We start from the raw sequence: 17,123 nt of genomic DNA, 5'->3' as shown, positions 1-17,123 counted from the left end.
TCACAAATAATGGGGATAAGACAAATGCTAAATTATTAATTCAGATGATTCAAATTTGCAGTATATTGAAAATCAAACAATATGTTTTACATATTTCAAGAAAGTAGGCCGTCAAAAAACTAAGAATGTTGGCAGCAAACAGCTGTCACCAGTTATTTCATTTGTATCCATTCTTGATTTTGAATTGATTTTATCATGATCAATGTCATATGTCAAAATATCTGTTATTAGGTAAATGTATGGCACAAAGCCCATTCGATAGCCTTTCACCTGTGTACAAACACAGTATGCCGTTTTATGATAAGACTTATCCAATTTTGGTTCAAATCTTATCTATCCACAACAAAACCAAACTAACTTAATTTCTGTCCGTTACACAGCATTATCACCTAATTTCTGATTCAGATGCATTCAACCACAAAAATAATATTAAGGATGTACTCCTCTGAAAAGTCAAAATTTTCTTGTATTTAATTTTTTTTCTCATATAGATTTTTGGAAATAGGAGTTCATACCATAAAAGAAAATAAAAGAAAAAACATACATTTATGTATGTCCGTGTGCTCGTTTTGGAGATATTGTCACTCAAAGATACCTAGTTGACAAAATATTGGATTTTATGGGACTTTTGCAGTTTTGACCATATACACAAGAGATTAAAGCCATAATTTCCTAATGAGGTGTTTGATATGTATCAATGTTTGTAAAATTTATTTGCCAGTTGTCTTCTTTAAAAATATACCAGTTTTGATTAAAAACATTTTCTCAGAATGATAATATATGCTACCCCTACCCCTTAATTTTGAGGTACAAAATGCACCATTTTCAGCCATTTTCGCCAAATCTAACCCTTTATAGAACAAGAGCTGTTGGAGAACAGCAAAGCTCGCCTATTCAGAAGAAGTTGATGTTCAAGTATTTACTATTTAAACATGGAAATATGACAAATTAACAGACTCAAAAAAAAACCTAAAGGGCCCCAAATTGGTTGTATTATCACGTTCAGCATCCATACACATTAGGAAAATAAAATCATAAACATTTATAATGACTTATGCTTAAACAATTGACGAAACAGAAACTTGCTCAAAAACTTTAACATGGAAATATGACAAATTAACAGACTCAAAAACCCTCTAAAGGGCCCCAAATTGGTTGTATTATCACGTTCAGCATCCATACACATTAGGAAAATAAAATCATAAACATTTATGATGACTTAAGCTTAAACAATAGACAAAATAGAAACTTGCTCAAAAACTTTAACATGGAAATATGACAAATAAACAGACTCAAAAAAAAAACCCTAAAGGGCCCCAAATTGGTTGTATTATCACGTTCAGCATCCATACACATTAGGAAAATAAAATCATAAACATTTATGATGACTTAAGCTTAAACAATTGACGAAACAGAAACTTGCTCAAAAACTTTAACGTGAAATGGGACGCCAACGCTGACGCCGACGCCGACGCCGGCCGGGGTGACAACATTAGCTCCCCCTATTCTTTGAATAGGCGAGCTAAAAAGTTCTGGTATTAAACTTTTGTCAATATTTTGCATATCAATAGAAGGGTTGTTCTTTCTAAATCAGACAGAAAAACAGGGGTTTCATGTGCTTACTTTTTTGCCCCATTTGAATATTTGTTATTTTTCAGTATTTTAGAGTAAAAATTAAAAGTGCTCAATTTACCATTAAATATCAAAATGCGTCTTTCCTGTGTTAAACTTACTGTCACCATTAATTGTGACGGAGAAAATATTAAAATGTGTGTTTCTTTTAGTTGATTGGAATAGCAATGACAGAGGTAGAAATTCAGAGCTTTTTCTCACTTCTTTGGGAATGGAGCTAGTGGCTTTGCATTTAGGAAAATGTTCGACAAACCAAGATTTGGGGAAAAATTTTAAAATATGAAATAAACTTAATAATGTATACCAAATAAGATTTTTTTTTTGTTTCCAGTGCAGTTAATGTACTTTTTTTAAAGCCAATTCACAAATATTTAAAGCCTTAACCAGCTAAGTTCATGCAATATTTTGGATAGTTTTCAAGAAACTTTGATTTTGGGCGATTTAAGGCTTGAATTGGGAAAAATTTAGAGGCTTTGCCTTGGAAAATGGGGCTGAAAATCCTCCCCAAATAATGCTGAAAAAAGGCCTGAAATTGGTGTGAAAAGATGGTTAATTACTGAAGACAACAATTTTAAAGTCATTAAATCATTTCAATCTTAAAGTCATTTGATAATTAAAGGTTAATACTTGGTGGGTACAAAGATTATTCGAGTGAAACTGTGAAAATCATACAGAAGCATATCGTTTTGCATTTTCCTATGATAACCAGAACCAGCGACACAATTGTGCACCCCTACAGGATAATGACAATTAATGAAGGATGGGATAATAGGTCAGTCCCCTGCTTTCACCTGTCACAAAAATGTCTTCCTAACATAGTCAGAAATATTAATAAGAGCCAAGGAAATAGGCCATCATTGCCTGTGGTGGTATCCATGGGTAACATTCTGAAGTCTTCATCCTTAATTGAAGCCTATATAGATAGGAGATCAATGACATTCTGTTAGGTTTTAATCTAATAAAGTCAACACCTCAAAACAAATTTTGACATCACTATCAAATATCATTTATATGTACAGGGTAATGAAATGGGTACAGTCAAACCAAGAAGTTGTGGTCTACACATTTCACATTAATTCAGTGTTGTTAGTAATAGTGTTTCAAATACTTATCATGTATCATACAAGCTTGTTTGTGCCTTTGTAATGATCTTCACAGCTTAACTCATCAAAACAAATGGTTTTCAATAAATAACTGAGGACATAACAACTTTAAATGTTTACTTAGTTGTGTCACACATACAACTTTAACCAACTATATACAAAAGAGGAGATTTAGCATTTTAAGTATGTGGCTATATCTGGAATTGTATTTAACACAAAATATCATCTGATCACTATCTTCATTGGGACGAGCTCATGCAGATGGAATAAAAACATGTTACAAACAAAAATATTCTGTACTAAACCTTTGAAAATCTAAATTGATCAGACAAGATTAATGTTACAACATTTTCAATTTTATATTTTTCAGATGTTGGAGGAATCACCTGCTATTCTAAACTATCAGAAAACACAGTGGCCAATGATCAACACAACACCCTGACAAATGTAATTATGTGACAAAGCTCGTCTCTGTATAATATATTCCCGTTATCGGTGAAATTTATTCACGTGTCATGTTGGAGATACTGGAGATATTCATCTGATTTATACTGGCCTAAGGAAAGCGCTTTCTTGCTTTCCTTTTACTGATATCTGTTTATCTGTGCATTTAAAATGAATTATACACAAATCACATGACTAGATAACGAATGACATCTAGTGTGCATTCTCAGAATTATAGTCATTCAAACTTAAGGCTATCAAAAATACAGCTATCATTCCTGAATAAGGAAGCATAATTAAAGTACCCCAAACCAAAATATTGAAGAAATACTATTTTTCTAAGAAAAGAATAAAATTACATAAATATGACAACAGAATCAATTTTTTTTTTATTTTTTTATCGATTCCATTTTAAATAAAAATAAATAATAATGAACGAATGTCTATTGATCTATAGCTCAACCTTATATTCTCTTAATTGTGCGGGAAACATGCTGTTTGGAAACATGATTGTGAGGGAACATGGTATGTGTGGGAAATGATTGTGTGAGAAATGTTGTGGACATGATTGTGTGGAACATGATTGTGGGAAACATGATTGTGTGGAAATGATTGTGAGAACATGTGAGAACATGATTGTGTGGAACATGATTGGTGGGAACATGATTGTGTGAGAACATGATTGTGTGAGAACATGATTGTGTGGAGAACATGATTGTGTGAGAACATGATTGTGTGGAACATGATTGTGTGGGAAACATGATTGTGTGGGAACATGATTGTGTGGAAAAATGATTGTGTGGGAACATGATTGTGTGTGGAACATGATTGTGTGGAACATGATTGTGTGGGAACATGATTGTGTGAGAACATGATTGTGTGAGAACATGATTGTGTGAGAACATGATTGTGTGGGAACATGATTGTGTGGATGAATTGTTACATGTGTGGATTGTGGAAACATGATTGTGTGGGAACATGATTGATGTGGAACATGATTGTGTGGAACATGATTGTGTGAGAACATGATTGTGTGGGAACATGATTGTGTGAGAACATGATTGTGTGAGGAACATGATTGTGTGAGAACATGATTGTGTGAGAACATGATTGTGAGGGAACATGATTGTGTGAGAACATGATTGTGGAACATGATTGTGTGAGAACATGATTGTGTGGGAACATGATTGTGTGGAACATGATTGTTGGGAACATGATTGTGTGAGAACATGATTGTGGGGAACATGATTGTGGGAACATGATTGTGTGGGAACATGATTGTGTGGGAACATGATTGTGTGGGAACATGATTGTGTGGAACATGATTGAGGAACATGATTGTGTGGGAACATGATGTGAGAAACATGATTGTGTGAGAACATGATTGTGTGGGAACATGATTGTGTGAGAACATTGATGTGGAGAACATGATTGTGTGGGAACATGATTGTGTGGGAACATGATTGTGAGGGAACATGATTGTGTGGGAACATGATTGTGTGGGAACATGATTGTGTGGAACATGATTGTGTGGGAACATGAATTGTGAGGGAACATGATTGTGTGGGAACATGATTGTGTGGGAACATGATTGTGATTGTGAGAAACATGAATGTGTGGAAACATGATTGTGTTGGGAACATGATTGTGTGGGAACATGATTGTGTGAGGAACATGATTGTGTGAGAACATGATTGTGTGAGAACATGATTGTGTGAGGAACATGATTGTGGATGGGAACATGAATTGTGTGGGAACATGATTGTGTGGGACATGATGTGTATGAAACATGATTGTGTGAGAACATTGATTGTGTGAGGGAACATGATTGTGTGGGAACATGATTGTGTTGGGAAACATGATTGTGAGGGAACATGATTGTGTGATGAATGTGAGAACATGATTGTGTGAGAAACATGATTGTATGGGAACATGATTGTGTGGGAACATGATTGTGTGAGAACATGATTGTGTGGGAACATGATTGTGTGAGAACATGATTGTGTGAGGGAACATGATTGTGTGGGAAAACATGATTGTGAACATGATTGTGTGAGAACATGAATGTGAAACATGATTGTGTGGGAACATGATTGTGTGATTGTGAGAGGTTAACATGATTGTGTGGGAACATGATTGTGTGGGAAACATGAATGTGTGAGGAACATGAGTGGTGTGAACATGAATGTGTGGGAACATGATTGTGTCTGGAACATGATTGTGTGGTAAACATGATTGTGTGAGAACATGAATGTGTGAGAAATGATTGTGCTGAGAACATGATTTGTGTGTGAGGAACATGATTGTGAGGGAACATGATTGTGTGAGAACATTGATTGTGTGGTAACATGATTGTGTGATTGATTGTTGTGAGAACATGATTGTGTGGAATGTGTTCGACATGATTGTGTGGATTGAAAATTGATTGTGTTCCTACAGGAAATCGACAAAAATATAATTTAGGTCTGTTTTAATATTGGTTGTGTTGGAACATGATTGATTGTGTGGTGTGGGGAACATGATGTGTGGGAACATGGAAAAATGATTGTGTGGAGAACATTTGTGTGTATACATGGTGTGGGTAATGATTGGTGTGCATTTGTGTGTCTATATGAAATGTGTAATGAAATGATATGTGTTGGAATGATGGAGAACATGAAAATGGGGGATCTGATGTGTGTTTGAATGTGTGGGAATTAAAATGTGGGAACATGATTGTGTTTACATGATTTTGTGGGGAATGATTGTGTGGGAAATTTGTGGGAAATGAATTTTGTGGGGAACATTGTGTGGGAACATGATTGTGTGAAAATGATACGTGTGTTGAAACATGAAATTGGGAACATGTTGTGATATAATTGTGATCAAATATGATTGTGTGGAAAATGTTGTGAATGAACAATTGTTGAATTGTGTTGTGTAAATGATTGTTGTTTAAATTGATGTGTGAAACCTATGATTGTGTGGGAACATGAAACATTGTGTGGGAACTGATGTGGGAACATGATTGTGTGGAACATGATTTGTGGGAACTGATTTGAAATGATACAAATGTGTGAAAATGATTGTGTGTTGAAATGATTGTGTGGGAACATGAAAAATCTGTGTTGAAATGATGTGGGAAATGTGAAATTGATATCATGGGAACATGATTGTAAATGAATGAAATTGTGTGGAAACATGAATTATGTGATTGTGAAAATATGATTGTGTTTTGAAATGATTTGTGGGAATATGAATGTGTGGGGAACATGATGTGTGTGAAATGATTGTGTTTGAAAATTATTGTATAAACATGATTGTGTTGTACAACATAAAATTTTGTGTACTGGAAATGATTGTGTGGGAACATAAATGAAACATTGTGAATGATATGGGAATTTTGTGGGATAAAATTTGTGAAACATGTGATGGTAAACAAATGATTGTTGGGAAACATGATTGTGTGTGGAACATGATTGTGGGAAAATGATTGTGTGGGAATTGAAATGTGAAATTTTTAAACATGAAAATGTGTGGAAATGATTTTGTGAACATGATTGTTGTTTTGATTTTGTGGGAACTGATTGATGTGAAAATGTTGTTTGGGAAATGATTGTGTTTGGGAAATTTTTTAATATGATTGTTTTATTAGGGAAATGAACATGTTTGTGACATGGCAATGATGGGAAACATGATTGTGTGGGAAATGTGTTGTGGGGAAAAATGATTGTGTTGATTACATGATGTTGTTGATATAAAAATGATGTGTAAATGAATGTGTGGAACATGATTGTGTGGAAATTTTGTTTTAAATATGTTGAAATTGATTGTGTGGGAAATTATTGTGAAAAATATTTGTGTTGGAAAATGATTGTTTTAAAACATGATGTGTGGAAAAAATGTGATTGTGTTGGAATTGAAAAAACAAATTATGAAATTTTTGTGTGAAAAATATTGTGTGGAAATGATTGTGATTGTTTGGTGAAAATGATTGTGTGTGGGAACATGATTGTGTGGAAATGTTTGATTGTGGGAACATGATTGTGTTAAATTGTGATGATTAAATGTGTTAGAACATGATTGTGTGGGAAATGTTGTGTAAAACAAATGGGAACATGATTGTGTGGGAAAAATGTGTGCATTGTGAAATGAAAATTCAATATTAAAAACATGAAATGTGGGACATGATTGTTTGGAACATGATTGTGTATAATGATTTTATGATACATGAATGTTTACAAGATATTTTTAAAGGTTGTGTGGGAACATGATTGTGTCGAAACTGTTTGTGTGAAATGTGATGTTGTGTTATACATGAAAAAAATGTGTGGGAAATGATTGAAAAAAATTTTACCTTTTATCCTCAATCGCTGCCCTACAGTTGCAGATTGCAGAAAAAATATACCCGTCAAGAATGGAACATGATTGTGAGGGAACATGATTGTGTGGAAATGATTGTGTGGAACATGATTGTGGAACATGATTGTGTGGGAACAATGATTGTGTGAGAACATGATTGTGTGGGAACATGATTGTGTGGGAACATGATTGTGTGGGAACATGATTGTGTGGTAAAACATGATTGTGTGGGAACATGATTGTGTGAATTGTGTGAGAACATGATTGTGTGAGAACATGATTGTGTGGGAACATGATTGTGTGAGAACATGATTGTGTGGGAACATGATTGTGTGGAACATGATTGTGAGAACATGATTGTGTGAGAACATGATTGTGTGAGAACAGCCAGGTTCATTTAACAGGTGATTGTGTGGGAACATGATTGTGTGGGAACATGATTGTGGGAACATGATTGTGAGAAACATGATTGTGTGAGAACATGATTGTGTGGAAACATGATTGTGTGGGAACATGATTGTGGGGGAACATGATTGTGTGGAACATGATTGTGAGAACATGATTGTGTGAAACATGATTGTGTGAGAACATGATTGTGTGAGAACATGATTGTGGAGAACATGATTGTGAGAACATGATTGTGTGGAACATGATTGTGAGAACATGATGTGATTGTGTGAACATGATTGTGAGAACATGATTGTGTGGAACATGATTGTGAGAACATGATTGTGTGGAACATGATTGTGTGAGAACATGATTGTGAGAACATGATTGTGAAGAACATGATTGTGTGGGAACATGAATGTGTGAGAACATGATTGTGAGAACATGATTGTGTGAGAACATGATTGTGTGGGAACATGATTGTGTGGGAACATGATTGTGTGAGAACATGATTGTGTGGGAACATGATTGTGTGGGAACATGATTGTGTGAGAACATGATTGTGTGAGAACATGATTGTGTGGGAACATGATTGTGTGAGAACATGATTGTGTGAGAACATGATTGTGTGAGAACATGATTGTGTGGGAACATGATTGTGTGGGAACATGATTGTGTGAGAACATGATTGTGAGAACATGATTGTGTGAGAACATGATTGTGTGAACATGATTGTGAGAACATGATTGTGAGAACATGATTGTGTGAGAACATGATTGTGAGAACATGATTGTGTGAGAACATGATTGTGAGAACATGATTGTGTGAGAACATGATTGTGTGAGAACATGATTGTGTGGGAACATGATTGTGTGAGAACATGATTGTGTGACATGAACATGATTGTGTGAAACATGATTGTGTGAGAACATGGTTGTGTGGAAAAATGATTGTGAGGGAACATGGTTGTGTGGGAACATGATTGTGTCAGAATATGACAGTGTGGGAACATGGTTGTGTGGGAAAAGGACTGAGTTTGAATGTTATATGTATAATTATATGAATGCTGTGTTATGTGTTATTGCAAGTGTACATGTTATCTAATGAATATTGTTTTATCTGTTACAGATGCGCTACTCACATGTACGTATACATGACATGCTTATGGAAAACAGTAATAATTGTGTCTGAATGGAAGTACCATGACATAAGAAGACGGATTGTGTACAAGACACTCCCACCTTCATCAGGGACCTAACCTAACCCTGCAACAAAAACAAGGATTCTGTAAGTTTTAAATTAAATTTTAAATTCCTAAAAATGTCAACTGACATTTTAATTTAGCAATTACTGTTTTTATATTGTTGTTTTGTACAGGGGACTGTCTGGTTTGTCGGACCTACTCGTGCACTTATTGTTACAAGATGAAATTTGTTTAACTCAATGAAATACAATTAAAAAATAAACAAGTACAGTTTTGCTCTTTCCATGACATGCATGATTCGTATTATTTCATATTTATAAATGGAACAATAAACAGTTTGTATACTGTAGCCTTGTAAATTAAGTAGTCGAAATTAAAGCAGTCGTTATTATAAATTTCAACGTGTTCGACAGAGAAAAGAACGTTTTCAGTTCGTTTTCTTGTCGACAGCCGAATATGTTCAGTTGTCCATTTCATCTTTCTAGTCGATGTTTTGGAGAAAGAAAATGCTTCAAAAACCACTTTAAAATTAATAATTGGCAATGGAAATATCACTAGTGGAGAGTTATATGTGTGCGTATTAAAACCACTACGACTGTTTAGGATGACAAACATTTCACCGTCTGAATTTTACCTTTTATCCTCAATCGCTGCCAGCAGTTGCAGATGCAGAAAAAATATACCCGCCAAGTATCGCTCTAAATTTAAAGACGGTAGCTGATTGGATAATAAATACTTCATAAATTTTAACAAAAATAGTAATATCATTTAGAAAAATAAAAGATTTAATATTCTATATTCAGTAAAGATATTATAGTATTATAATTATTTTTTATGATTTTTTCGTTGAACTACGTACGAAGACCCTGTCATTTCATTGGATATTGTAAAAGTACATCATGTAAACAAACACACATGTGTTTGTGAGAAGCGGAAACTTTGTGTAAGCCGAACCCAGACCCAAATTCAATCTCCACTACAAAATCAGTTGGTGTTGTTAGAAGAATATTTAATTTTTGAATTATTATGCCAAAGATCAGTGAAAACTGTTTTCCTGATTTTTTATCAAATGTTAATTAAGATTATAGACAATCAATAATTTTGATGATATTTTTTCCATAGAACTGTTTTTGGTTTAAATTATGCTTTTGGGAAGGTGCTGGTACAGTATAAATCACAAAAAAATGTTGTTACCTTCATGACCTTTGCTTTTGACCCTTTCATCCTTGTTTTCAATGATGACCACCCGATTTTTCGACATCAGTGGTTGGCAATGTTGCCACATGTACATGTAAATACGGGCATGGATCGGGTTTTATCAGAAACATGTAACAATGTATCTACATGTACATGTAGATTGTATCTAACATATGTTCTGGTTTTCATGTACACCATTGTAGTGATATTTTGCTAGTAATATCGACTTTTTAAAATCAATGTAGAAGACGCATGTTTCATTTTCTCAGTCATTCAAATATTAATGTGATCGAAACGTCGCGCGATCAGTCGAAGGGAAATAACCCTGTTTATCCAGATTCACAGATATGTGCCTCCGTTTGGAAATTCATCAATTTTAGATTAAAGTCTGATAAATAAATCGCAAAAAGGGTTTAGACAGTAACCCAAATTCAATACAATTAAAACAACTTACTAATTTTATGTCGTCATATCAAATCTTGGATTAGATTTAAACATTTTTTTTCACTAAAATTGTGACGTTTCATTAATAAATCATTTACATTGGCACTATTTGCAGGGCTGCTGTTTGACACTCATCACCTACAAATATGTTTTTCTTCATCAGATCTTTATACATGTAATATATACATGTATAAAGAATTTTACTGTGCACATAAAACATGATATCTTTTAGTCTGTCAATTTGAATGAATTTCTGCCCTGCAGGTAGGGCAATAGAATTGTACCTGCTGCCCCCTTAATTGCATTCGTAAAAGGCGACTAAATTTAGATTTTTTTTTCTAACGTCTCCATTGGTAATTGTCCGCGGACTACATTAATAACACCTCACTTTTAGCCTTCTATGGAGAACTCGCCCTTGTGAGGTAGGCTGTAAGTTCTGTCCCCTAGCCGAGACACACCATAGTCTAAAAAAAAAAATACCACGGATTGAATGTCGCACCACGGATTGAATGTCGCACCACACGTACAGGTTGAATGCCGCACCACGGGTTGAATTTCGCACCACGGATTGAATGTCGCACGGTGTGATCGGGTGGTGTAGTAGTTACTGAGCAGTTCGCCTTTCACGTAGCCGGCCGGGGTTCGATTTTCGGCACGGACGTTAGTTAGGAGTTACTTGCTTGATCATACGGGTTTTCTCCGGGCACTCCGGTTTTCTCCCATTTTAAGATTCCTCGCGCGCTTATACCCGGACCATCGAAAGTGATTTGCTTACAGTTGAATAAATACAGTTTATTTTAATGTCGCTCTAGGGATTCAATTCGCCATCTTGAAAATGAGAATGCCAAATGACATAGAATTCATACGATTTTTATTATTAAATCGTACATGATTGTTTGAAACCCCACTACCTTTGGAAACTAGTTCTGCGTCATCAAAATTGCCCTGAATATGCAAGATATAGTATGAAAATGGTTGTGTCTGTACGTTTAGAAAATTCTGTAATATCATGTCACTATTGCGGACACTTTTACACTGATATTGTTAGTCATATTATTTTTAATTGTTCAATAACTGAACAAATAAGAGAGGAGTTCATACGTTCAATTGTATCCATTACATATATAGATTTCATTTCATATTTATTCTCCCTCCAAAATTTGAGCAATTTGTATATCGTTATATATACATAGATGCATAAGAAATAAAAACAATAACGACTGACTAGTGAGCGCTTTCGCCCCATCACTAGTCAGTCGTTATTGTTTTTATTTCTTATAGATTTCGTCCGTAAGGATTTTTCTTTAAATTTATCATAGATGCATATATATAACAATTATGTTGTGTAATATCTTTTTACTATTACCATATATATCATTATCAAAATGTACTCTTCATTTCGGTGGGAATAGAAATAATAATATGTAATGCCGGGTGTGACTTGTTTACTGAATTGTCCAGTGTACCTGTGTTGTGGAACGTGGACGAACCCAACATTCTTTGGCACGTGCATTGCATGTTCCTTGTGTTTCTACACGTCACTTCCCTAGCTTTCTTTCTGACCTATCACATTTAAAACCAGTGTATTGCTGGACATCTACGCGAGAGGATTACCAGAAACATAACCATCAATTTTCCCCAGCGAGGACTATAAGGTCTCGTCGTGTTATAAGAAGACCGGTAAGTTAACTAATCTTATGTACATTATTATATATATGATGTTGTGTATATGTATATTTCGCGCGTTCGTGTTCGGTGAGTTTTTCGATTACGCGGTTTGACTGCTTGAACCTACATGTAGTTGTTCGCTGATTTTTATATTGTTATCAGATGAGCATTGACAAAGCCCTCATGACGGGCCTGAGCCAAAAAACTGTCAGGATTTAAACTTGAAATACGAATTTAACAAACGGTCGATTGTTCCGAGTGAACGAAAACGGGAAAAGGCTTTTGTCTTTTGTAGGTTTTTACCCCACGGTTGAATAAATCACTATTGATTGGTATCTGTGCAGAGAACTTCCCTAGAACTTCAGTTTTTTATCATATCGACACAGAATTCCAGTGGCGTAGGCAGATGAAACGTAATGGGGCGGGGGATGCCTTCAATATTTTGTAACCCTACGCCCCTCAACCCCACAGCACCTCCACCCCCCACCCCCACAGCACCTCCACCCCCCGCGCGCTCCGCACCCACATGAGATATTTATATATTTTTTTCATATATTATTACACATAATCCTTGTACACATCTGTAGACAGTGGCTTCGGTAACACGAAATTAAAGAATACGCAAATTAGCGTCGAGATTTTGAATGTGTTGGGGATAACCCCAGGGAAAATATTACGATTTAGAATGGCTGAGTTTTACGATGTATTTTGATGATTTTGCGAGTGGTTGAGGCGCGAAATTTTGTTGTGTGAGGGGTTCGGAGGTCTCCTCGGGGAAAAACATTACGATTTAGAATGGATGAGATGAGTTTTACGATGTATTTTGATGAATTTGCGAGCGCCAAAGGCGCGAGATTTTGTCGTTGAGGGGGTCCGACGGTCCCCCGAGAAAAAAAAATATTACGATTTAGAATGGCTGAGATAACTTTTACGATGTATTTTGATGATTTTAAAGCGTCCTAAAAAGGTAATTTTTCGATTTAAAGTTACTTGTATTTAGAAATGATAATTGTGAATATCGTCATATCTTTATGCAACACTGCTCGATCTGAACGTACCGGATTCACACCATCGGAACATCGTTGTGTAACTCAAAATAATAAAGACATGCCACCTATGCCCCTGAATTCAATATTGTACAAAATGGAATACCACGGTTTGAATGTTCCCCGATATATATGATTTCCCTAACGGAAGTAACACGGGAAATATGACTTCCGGGACCACTCACTCCACACCGATCCATCTCAAATATATCCAGGACATCTTAAATGATCAAATATCGTATTTTTCCATTTAATTAAGACATGAATTGAACCCAAAATTAAATACCACGGTTTGGATATACCCCGATATATATAATTTCCATAACGGAAGCAATACGGAAAATATGACTTCCGGAACCCCCTCTGCCTGATGAATCCATCTTAAATATAACTACGACATGAAGACAAGTTAATTATAGTTTATAATGCCACATTCATACAGTGTTATTATTAGTAATTGTAAAGTTATTCCTACAGGTACGTTTCCTTAAATTATCATGATACCAGTTAGTCTGATCATGAATGTCTTCTGCCCTGCAGGTAGGGCGTTAGAATTGTACCTGCTGCCCCTATTGCATGATCGTAAAAGGCGACTAAATATAGGATCTTATCTTTTCTCTTCTTCCTAACAGACTTTATTCTTCCTAACGTCTCCCTTGACACCGCCTCACTTTTGGCCTTCTGTTGAGTGCTCGCCCCTGTGAGGAAGGCTCTGGGTTCTGTCCCCTGGCCGAGACACACCAAAGTCTATAAAAGTGGTAGTTTCTGCTCCTGCTTAGCACTCAGCATACAGGGAGTAGGACGACTGGTTCGCCCGTTGATAAATGATATTTTTTCTCTATCAAAAACAGGACCAGACGATTTAGTATTTTTCTTCAATTACAAAAATTACTTACTTACACTATTGAAAAGTCTGAGCTTTGTATTTTACTTTAAGATAAAAATATAAAAATATAATTGAATCCCGAAAAAAATTCTGTGGCACTTTGTCCTATATGGAATGCAGTACTAATTGCACATGCATCGAAAGCAAAATCAATTATTTTATATTATTTTTTTGAGTTAATTAGACATATATATACACAATTAAACAACAATTATTGTTCAGTTGATGGGTACCATTTATGCTCTGTCGGCGATGGAGCATCTTTAATAAAGACATGAATTGAACCCAAAATTTAATACCACGGTTTGAATGTACCCCGATATATATATGATTTCCCTTAAGGATGTAACACGGAAAATATGACTTCCGGGTCGGATAAAGCATTTCGTATTGACGGATAAAGCACATGTTTATCCGGAAGTAGTTATCCGTCTGTATAATGACATGCATAATGACATGAATTCATCCCAAAATCAAATACCACAGGTTGAATATACACTAGCCATACATCATGTCTCCAGCGGAAGTAACACATATGACTTCCGGGACCACCTATCACACAAATCGAGCACAAATATGTCATGGACATCGTAAATGATCATATGTTCCCCAATATATATATATGATATCCCTAACGGAAGAAACACGGAAAATGTGACTTCCGGGACCGTCTCACCACATCATTCCATCTCGAATATATCCAGGACATCGTAAATGATCATACATAGTATTTTTATTTAATAATGACATGAATTCAACCATAGAACTAAATACGACGGTTTGATCGACTCCGATATATATATGATTTCCCTAACGTTATTTATAATATAGTTTTCATTTAATAAACACGACTCATTCTACCCAAAATCAAATACGACGGGTTGAGTGTACACCAGATCTTTATGAATTCCCCAATGGAAGTTAATCGGAAACTAACATTCCGGGACCACCTCTACCACACAAATCCATCAGAAATATGGGTGGGATAAAGCCATCCCTGACTGTACCCGTCAGATAAAGCCATCCCTGACTGTACCCGTCAGATAAAGCCATCCCTGACTGTACCCGTCAGATAAAGCCATCCCTGACTGTACCCGTCAGATCAAGCCATTCCTGACTGTACCCGTCAGATAAACCTTGATAACTTACTAATACATGTCGGTTCAAAATACGTTTCTGCTGAAACACAACTTCACCTGTATTTTCTCAATTCCACTCTAGTGTCAAAATATAGCATGCTCTGTTCAAAATGAATGAAGTCAGTACGTTGAATTATTTTATTGACAAAATGTTACGTCAAAAGGTAAAACCTATTTAAAATCCTCCCTTAAGTAGATAAAGTGATATTTATATGTATACAAATTGCTGGTAATTATTTTATTAACACACGAACACAGCATAATTGTTAATATGTTACCGAGTCATCATCATTTATTTTATTCCTCAAAGATTAAATACAAGGTAAATATATACATTTGTAGTTAAAGTAACTAATACGTGTACAATTGTATATCTGCATTATGAGGATTCTGGTACTAGTTATCAGGTTTTATCATGATAATATTATAATTTACTAGTAATATACAAATACGTTATTGATGTATGGTATCAAGTTGACTAATATAGCATAGAGACCCAATCATGATTAACATTATAATAAAGAATATTTTTAAATAATCATCAATAGAAAGCCAGTATAACTAATAAATAACTCGAATCATTCAAGATATTGGATATGGCATTAGTTAAAGTATAGGCTCTGAATAGCTCAAATCTTCAAAAGTCAGGAAAATATCTGTGAAATCAAACTGAATAAATATTAATTATTAAACTCCCAAATCATGAATAACACGATTTAAATAGGCATATAGCGATAATATAAAGCTTTTCAATGGGGTACAATGACATAGAAATTGCGTTCCTAACACTTGAAGTTCATGAAGTCGTTCCTCCGGAATACCCAGGTGTTCATAAATCCGAGGCGTCCTACCTAGTTATATGTGAAGCATCTGTTTGTCAGTTAAATTTGCAAGTATGTAGCGAGTTCGTGATAAGTTTCCTGTAAAATACTAAATTAGGTATCTCTGAATATTTGAGTAGCTGAACATTGCATTACTACATGTAGATGTAGCACAGTATCCCGATATGATTCGTCACACGATACACAAACTCTTATCACATCTGTATTTGAAATACACACCAGTATTTATTTTCAAAACATGTCTCACAAAATTCAAGTGTTCGGCTGTTTTGATTGTATTTTTGCAGAATGTGGGATGGGTTTCTGTATTTAAAAGTAATATTTCTGGAAATATTATGTAAATATTTGATTTGTAAAGGGGACAGTTTTAGTGTTATTTTGTAACGGGATTTCTTACATTTCTGTTAGCTTAGGCTGGAGTTAGTTGCATTATACAGAGATTAATAAATTAGAGGATTATTTCAAGGAACTTTCAGGAACTTCTATAATAGAAGGGATTTATCAGGTATTTTGATACTTTAACACTACAGTTATTTATGAAAATAGATATAGTGTTGTATTTTATATACATGTACTTGGATTTACTATGCTGAGAATATAGGTGTTGATTATTCCGAAGTGAATAGTCTGGAATAATATATCATTAAGGCCCTGTAATATAATTTAATCACAAATATATACATACCGGGTAGAAATAGTTAGGTACGAGTCTTCTACCGCTAAAATCCTTATATAGAGATAGCCAAGCCGGTTCAGGATACACAGTCCTGACCGCTTGACCGTCACATAG

The 17,123-nt window shown here is 35.0% G+C and overlaps 1 protein-coding gene across 1 annotated transcript in view; it reads right to left on the bottom strand.

Moving 5' to 3' along the window:
• The window catches only part of LOC138334348 (vitamin D3 receptor B-like), a 580,118-nt gene extending 570,357 nt beyond the window's left edge, over positions 1 to 9,761 (bottom strand). Inside the window, exon 1 of the mRNA XM_069283005.1 lies at positions 9,746 to 9,761. The gene's annotated coding sequence lies outside the window, so the exon portion shown is untranslated. The remainder of the gene's footprint in view (positions 1 to 9,745) is intronic.
• Positions 9,762 to 17,123: the final 7,362 nt, after the last annotated feature.

This window comes from Argopecten irradians, chromosome 11, assembly GCF_041381155.1.
Source record: "Argopecten irradians isolate NY chromosome 11, Ai_NY, whole genome shotgun sequence".
NCBI classification, from domain to species: domain Eukaryota; kingdom Metazoa; phylum Mollusca; class Bivalvia; order Pectinida; family Pectinidae; genus Argopecten; species Argopecten irradians.
Note: the sequence above shows the minus strand (reverse complement) of the source record. Positions and strands in the feature narration are given on the sequence as shown.